An 8368-nucleotide genomic window follows, 5' to 3' on the forward strand; every position below is an offset into this window, starting at 1 on the left:
ATACGCAGAGTTGTACGTGAGGGAGATTGTACGTCTCCATGGGGTTCCCAAGTCTATAGGATCAGATCGGGATCCTATTTTTACCTCCAATTTTTGGGGTGGATTGCAGAAGGCTATCGGAACTCAGCTGAAGTTCAATATGACCTTTCTTCCTCAGACCAATGGATAGTCCGAGATGAAGATTAAGGTTTTGGAGGACATACTTAGGGCATGTGTGATAGACCTTGAGGGGTCTTGGAATAAGTATCTCCTATTGATTGAATTTCCATACAATAATAGTTATTGATCAACAATTATAGTAGCTCCATATGAGATGTTATCTGGGAGGAGGTGTAGATCGCCCATTCATTGGGATGAGATGGGTGAGAGGATGTTTGGGGCTGGAGATGGTTCAGAAGACTAGTGAGGCTATCGAGAAGATCTGAGCTCAAATTCCATCCACCACCTCTTCCCAATTCGGATTAGAAGCTGAAAACAATTCAGAGAAGTAATCCACCATAACCTGTTACAATCCACTATCAGAATCCATCCTCTCACCCACACTATTATTCAAGCTCAGTATTTGATTATTCTTCCTCCTCGATAACTTCATTTTAGTGTCGTTTTAGAATGTGCTTTTGTGGTAATCTTGAGTCTTTATGTTTGTTTTGTGCAAGATTACGCTTTTGTTTGTTTTTGTTGTAGGTTGGTGCGTTGAATAATGAAAAAAAATGTAAAAATAAGTGAAAATGGTGGGAAAACGAAGCTCTTGGTGGTTGTTCGACTCAAAATGGTGCTAAGGACGAGTATAAATCAGATTTTGATGAAGAAACGAGGTTGAAGGACTTAAATTGAGAAATAATGGAAATAGGGCCGCAACTAGGAGTTTAGAGTCGCGACTCTAGATAAGTCAGAAACACAAAGCTGCTGAAGGGAATTAGGGCCGCAACTTGCCCTTATAAGTCGCGAAGCTAGGGGAAGTCAGAGGCTAAAGCAAGGGGACATCGAAGACATGGGCCATGACTTGATATGCTTGAGTCGCGGCGCCTCAAGACATATGCAGATTCAAAGAGTTTTTAAAATTGACACTAGTCACGACCTAGAGAAGGCCAAGTCGCGGCCCACCTATGAAAAGCTACGGATTTGTGATTTTTATACTATAAATTCAAACTTAGGGTTTAATTAGGTCATTAGGTCAGATTTTAACTACGTTTTTAGAGATTAATTTTGATTCTTAGACTACTTTTTCTGCAATTTTATATTTTTTCTTTCTTCTTCAAGTTTTTAAATCTTATGTTTCTGAATTATTATTTTGTTGATTTAGTCATGTCTGATATGAACTAAATATTTTTATCTAGGGTTTAATGTAGTCACTTGGATTTCTATTTAATTTAATTATGATGTTTAATTGATTTTTCTTCTTTATTCAAATCTATATAATGTTTGCTTAATGTTGTAAATACCTGATCAATATTTGCTTAATTTATGATTTTAATTCAAAATTCGAAAGATGAGAATTGAATATGCTATCATTATATAGACATAGGTTACATATTGGATGAAAGTACCTATATGGCTTGTGTAGTAATTAGGTTTCTATGCTTAATGTCGGCTATATGTATAAGTTTATCACAGAGATGTAGAAAACCTGCATATAAAATGAGATCTTATATCTTAAAAAAAGAATAGGAATCGATTTATGTTAACCTGCTATTAGAATAGAAAGAAAGAAATTTAGAACTGATTAAAAAATTAGTAGAATGAAAAGTTGATAAAGTTAATACCCTAGTTCTTTTTAATATTGATTTTCATCTTTTGATTAGTTATTTTGTTCACAGACATTTAAAATTTTATAATTAGATTTATTCATCTAAATTTGGTTTGCCAAATAGAAATTAAAGAACAATTATTGGTAATTAGTTAATAGTCTTTGTGGGAATGATACTCTATTTACTATCTGTATTGCTTGAATAAATTGCGTGCACTTGTGTATCATATTTTCACGATCAAGTTTTTGGTGCCGTTGTCGGGGCCTTAATTTCAAATATCAAAATTAATTGTTTTTTGTTCTAATTTGGTTTCTATATTTTACAGGCAGTTGTTTGTGTGAGGAATTATTGGTATATGCGGGGAAGTAGACAAAAGGAACTCATACCGATAGATCTTGAAATTGAGAGAACGTGCAGAGAAAATCACAAGATCAAGAATAGGTTGGATTTCACCATGGCTAAGAATGCGAATAATGGTTTGAACAACAATGCAAATATGGGTAATGCAGCTGAAGCCGATCTGCCATTGAGAAACTATGTACTCCCTACTGTTACGGGGATACATTCAAGTATTCGTCCTCCTACTGTTGAGGCAAATAAGTTTGAGATAAAATCCTCAATTATTCAGATGGTACAGAATTGTGTACAATTTGGGGGGTTACCAAATGAGGATCCAAATCTCCATATCACAAATTTTTTAGAGCTGTGTGCGACATTCAAAATGAATGGGGTGAGTAACGATGTTGTAAGATTAAGATTATTCCCATTTTCATTAAGAGACAGAGCTAAGAGTTGGTTGAATTCATTACAAGCCAACTCAATAGTTACTTGGGAAGATTTGGCTTAGAAATTCATTGGTAAATATTTTTCTCCTGCGAAGTCAACAAGAATAAGAGGAAAGATTAATAACTTCCATCAGTTGGAAGGGGAGTCGTTATACGATGCATGAGAATATTTTAAAGAGTTGCAAAGGAAATGCACACATCATGGAATAGAGAGGTGGCTGCTAGTTCATACATTTTGCAATGGTTTGGGGGGAAATACAAGGACAATTATAGATGCAGCGTCGGGAGGTGCATTTATGAGAAAAAATGCCAATGAAACATATGAATTATTGGAAGAGATGGCCATGAATAACTATAATTGGCCTAATGAGCGTGAGAATAAGAAGGTGGCAGGAGTTTTGAAGGTCGATCCTATTGCTTTATTGACCGCTCAAGTGGCATCTTTAACTAAGAAATTGCAGCAGAATAACCTCGCCACACAAGCAATGCAAGTACAGAATGTCATGAGTTGTGAGATTTGTGGGGGACCGCATTCGTATGAACAATGCCCGAGCACATCTAGTTGTTCAATAGATGTAAATAATATGCCTTTGGAATAGGCACAAGTTATTGGTAACTTTTCAAGACCTGCATTGAACACCTACTCAAATTCATATACTCCTGCATGGAAAAATCACCCTAACCTGTCTTGGAAAAATAATCAAGGGTTACAACCGTAGTATCCACAATACCTACCTCAACAACCCCCTCATCAACCGACTTATGGACTACATTCTAGGCCTTATTATGATCCAAACCCATGCCCATGTCATACATCACCACATCCTCCAATGAACCCACCAAAAATGCAACCAGACCAATTAAATCAATTTATGACGAAGACAAGGTCTTCAATCAGGAATTTGGAGACACAAATAGGTCAATTGGCTAAAATGTTTTCTAGTAGACAGCAAGGGAATTTGCGTAGTTCCACACAGGTAAATCCTAAAGAGCAATGTCAAGTTGCCACTCTAAGGAGTGGGACTAAGTATGATGAACCTACAGTGGATGTAAGGGGAAGAAGACAGAGGATCAACATGTTACTTGTCCAGTACAAGAGGAGGTTACTGAAGATCTTCCAAAGACAGAAAAGCCAAACTACACTGAGCCTACACCAAGGATTTCATATCCTTAATGGTTTCAAAAGGCCAATCTTGACAAACAATTCTCCAAATTTCTTGAGGTATTTAAGAAACTTCACATTAACATCCCTTTTGTAGAGGCTCTAGAACAAATGCCTAGGTATGTGAAGTTTATCAAAGAGATATTGAAGAGAAAATGGAGGATTATGAAAATGTTGCATTAACTGAAGAGTGTAGTGCAATTATTCAAAAGAATCTTCCTCAAAAGTTGAGAGATCCGGGCAGCTTCACTATACCTTGCACCATTGGAAACTTTCATTGTGAGAGAGCTTTATGTGATTTGGGTGCAAGTATTAATTTAATGTCGTTGTCTGTATTTAAAAGGCTTCGTTTGGGGGAAGCTAGATGTGACAGTCAGAATCCCGTGATCCGTAAGGGGAAATACCGAGTAAAGCTGTGCAATCCCACACCGCCTGGGGAAGGTCAAGTGTGATGATTCTAAGACTGTGTAGGTATGGGACTACACAGTTGAAGATTTCTTAAATGGATTGATGGGTACTACCTATGCCAACAAGATGCATCTTCTTTTCTGTGCCCCATCACTTGAGAACTCCAAAGTTAAGCATGCTTGACCTGGAGTAATCTCAAGATGGGTGACCTCCTATGAAGTTTTCCAAGGAAGCGTGCAATTGAGGACAAAGCACGCTGGAAAGACTCATGTTGGTTTGTAGAGCCAGTCGTCATTCTAGGAAGTAGCCATAGTGACGTGGGGCGTTACACTAGACCCATTACTGTTACTCTTCAACTGGCTAACCATCATTAACACACCTCAGAGGTATTATAGAGGACGTTCTAGTAAAGGTAGATAAGTTCATTTTCCCAACATATTTCATTGCATTAGATATGGAGGAAGATGAGGATGTGTTTAGTATATTGGAACAACCATTTTTAGCAATGGGGCAAGTGTTGATAGACGTTCAGAAGGGTGAGTGAAGGCTCAGAGTACAAGGTGACGAGGTTGTTTTTAATGTTTTCAAAGCTTTGAAATATCCTTCAACTAGTGAAAGTTGTTTTAGTATTAATGTATTGGAGGAACAAGATAAAAGGGTCCAGTCTATTGAGGATCCACTTGAGTTGAGTTTGGTTGAAATTCCTGAAGAGTGTGATGGTACTGAAGCCAGGGAATATGTTAACTGGTTGAATTCCTCAGGGCAAATTTATAAAAAGAAATATGAGGAATTGGGGCAAATTCCTGAGAGACCTCTCCCATCTATTCAGAAGCCACCAGTTCTTGAGTTAAAAATTGTACCTGATCATCTTAAGTACTCTTATTTGGGTAAGAATGAGACTCTCCCAGTTATTATTTCAGCTTCATTGCATGTGATTGAGGAAGAGAAGCATCTTAGGGTGTTGAGGGCTGACAAACTAGCAATTGGTTGGACGTTAGCAGATATAAAGGGTATTAGTCCTTCAACAGTGATACATCATATATTAATGGAGGAGGATAGTAAGCCTAGTACTGATGCTCAATCCTTCAATGAAAGAAGTGGTATGGAAATAAACTCTTAAATGGTTGGATGCAGGGGTAATTTACCCAATATCTGACAGTGCTTGGGTTAGTCATGTCCAGGTAGTCCCGAAGAAGGGTGGTATGACGGTGGTTAAAAATGATAACAATGAACTTATTCCAACTCGTACGGTGACAGGGTGAAGAGTTTGTATTGACTACCGTAAGCTGAATAAGGCCACCAGGTGTAACGCCTTGGATAGCCAAGACCGTTACACTGTGTATTTATAAAGGTGCAAGACTTGCTAATCAAGTCATTTAGTTAAAAATGTGTTACTAAAACTATAATTGAGCTAAGGTTAAAATATTTTGGTCACAAAAATCGCTTTCCGTATATTTAAACATTTTAGTACATGGGATCCCAAAAGTAATAACGTTTAAAAGACAGTTTACAAAAAATTCAGAACAAAAGTACAACAACTAGCCACTCTAAGGGCAAAACAAACATTTAGGCTTTTCGCGTCCTGTATCACTCCTCGGTCGTGGCGGCCAATCAGCTGACTATGTACATTCAACCCCAAAGCTCTCCAACTCAGGACTGGTCCACCTTGCCCTTGCCTTTACTTGCACCACGTAGCACCCGTGAGCCAAGGCCCAGCAAGAAACTAGATAACAGAGCATAACCATTAAGCAGTCAATTTACAAATCAACAAACAAATAACTCATAAGCATAACCACATGCTCAACAATCCACAGCAGCTATATAATCAGGCATTCAGCATACCAAGTTCATCAATCAACATTAATAATCAAATCGCATATTAATCATGGTCGACACCCTTAGGTCGCATCCCTTATTTATCCCACTGACTTTGGCCCGCTTAAACTGAGCTCAGCGAATATTAAGCTATCCTCAGCTACCAGGGGCCGAGCCACGCCCTGTGCGCAAATATTGATTCCGGCACACTCTTAGGCCATTTATCACCTGTCCCATGGAATAATAAAATCTATGACATTATACAGATATAGGGAGCTCTTAGTCCCATCATCAACACATAACCGGGTGCAATTTCTTACCTTTGATTCTGCTAGCTTTGTTCAATGAAATCAACCCTCGATCATGATCCCTTCCATGCCCTAGCGTACACCTAGTCACAACCACAAATTAGAATCATCACCAAACTTCAATTTCAAAACCTAACCTCGGGACCAATCTCGAGCCCTCGGGAAGCCCTAATTCCACCAAAAGGGGTGGTGGAATCAAAACCCGAGCCCCCGGGTAAAAACCCTAGGAAATAACCCAAAAAACTCTCTTCTGGAAATAGGGTAATGCTACAGCACTTCAAAGAGGGCACTATAGCGCTACAATCAGAGCCAAAAGCGCCAGGAAACCCAAACCTAGCGTTGTAGCGCCCAAAGGCTAGCGCTACAGCGCTAGCACAAACCAGCAACACCCTGTTTTTTCCTCCTTCAATTTTCCTCAAACTAAAACCCCTTGGAACCCTTCCAAACCTCAACTACACACCAAATTGAGTCTACCATCACCTATATCTCACCCCACACAACCCAATTACACAAGACTTAACCACATGCATCATCAAACTAAGAAAACAAACATTGAACTCAAGAACTCAAGGATTCAACCAGAAACTCAAAAACTTAGAACTTCAAGGCCCGAATTTGTTACCTTCCATGGAGAATTTTGATCCTAGGTTATCTCTAGTATCCTTCCAGCCTCAAGCCCTCAACTCCTCAAGCTTATTTCCCTTAATTCCATCCAAAACTCAAGCTTAGAAATCACCTCAATAAAACTCAGAAAAACTCATCAGAAATCTTGAAACTTACCTCAATTGAGTAGCTAATCCTTGCTAACTCTTTTAGCTTCACCAAGGTCTTTAGCCCTAAGTTCCGGCCTGAGCTTACTCTGAGATTCCAGCCCCAAAACTCACAAAGAATGGTGAGGAATAGTGCAAACCGAGTGGAGAAGAAAGAATCCATGTTTTTCTTCTTTCTTTCCTTTTCCTTTTCTTTCCTTTAACTTTTGAAACTTTCAACAGCCTCCACTAAAACTAAAAAGCAATATAACACTTATCTCTTTTCAGTCAAATGACCATTTTTCCCTCCCATTAAATCCTAAGCATTAAAGCATACCAAGGGCATTTTAGTCATTTGCTCCTAATTCCCAGTAATTCCTCGAGTGTCCCTAATAATTACCACTTACATCCCAACACCTAACAAATCACCAATTATTTTCCTCGGTATCAAATAATCTCCAATATACTTCTCAAATTCCTAGAAATACCCCCGGACTCCCACGAGCCGGTTATAAATCCCCACCGTGACTTTTCCGCTAAACCGCTCACTAGGATCGCCTCGAGTCACAAGCTACAAATATATCCACATAATAATGTGGTCTCAACATTTTATCACAAATATTTACATTTATGCCCTCAATGGGCCAAAATTACAAACATACCCTTATAACCTAATCAGGGCCTACATGCATGCTAATACACATAGTCATGCATCACATTTATCCAAATAATCATATAAGCATGTTTTTCACATAGTCATGCATTTTCACCATTAATTCACATAACTTCCAATTGTGCCCTCCCGGCACACTAATCAAGGCCCTTAAGCCTTATTAGTAATTTTGGGTCGTTACACAATGAAAGACCATTTCCCTTTGCCTTTTGTAGATCAGATGTTAGACAAATTGGTAGGCCATCCTTATTACTATTTCTTGGATGGGTATTCAGGATACCATCAAATTCCCATAGCACCGGAGGATCAAGAAAAGACTACCATCACATGCCCTTATGGAACATTTGATTTTCGGAGGATGCCATTTGGGTTATCTAATGCTCGCACCACCTTTCAAAGATGTATGATGTCTATCTTTTCAGACATGGTGGAAAAAGGTATTGAAATTTTTATGGATGACTTTTCAGTCTTTGGGCCCTCTTTTGATGGATGTTTGGCTAATTTGGAAAGGGTTCTGAAAAGATGCGAGGAGTCAAATTTAATATTAAAATGGGAGAAATGTCACTTTATGGTGACAGAATGTATAGTCTTGGGCCACAAGATTTCACGCCATGGAATTGAAGTAGACAGGGCCAAGATATTGATAATTGAAAATTTACCTCCTCTAGTGTCTATTAAAGGGGTTCGTAGCTTTTTGGGCCATGCTAGATTTTATAGGAG

At 38.5% G+C, this 8368-nt stretch overlaps 1 non-coding gene across 1 annotated transcript; it reads right to left on the bottom strand.

Moving 5' to 3' along the window:
* Positions 1 to 2634: 2634 nt before the first annotated feature.
* LOC133792896 (small nucleolar RNA R71) lies at positions 2635 to 2741 on the bottom strand. Its single transcript, XR_009874366.1, has one exon. It is a non-coding gene; the product is annotated as a small nucleolar RNA R71 (small nucleolar RNA).
* Between the last annotated feature and the right edge of the window lie 5627 nt (positions 2742 to 8368).

Source organism: Humulus lupulus, chromosome 7, assembly GCF_963169125.1.
Source record: "Humulus lupulus chromosome 7, drHumLupu1.1, whole genome shotgun sequence".
Lineage (NCBI taxonomy): Eukaryota > Viridiplantae > Streptophyta > Magnoliopsida > Rosales > Cannabaceae > Humulus > Humulus lupulus.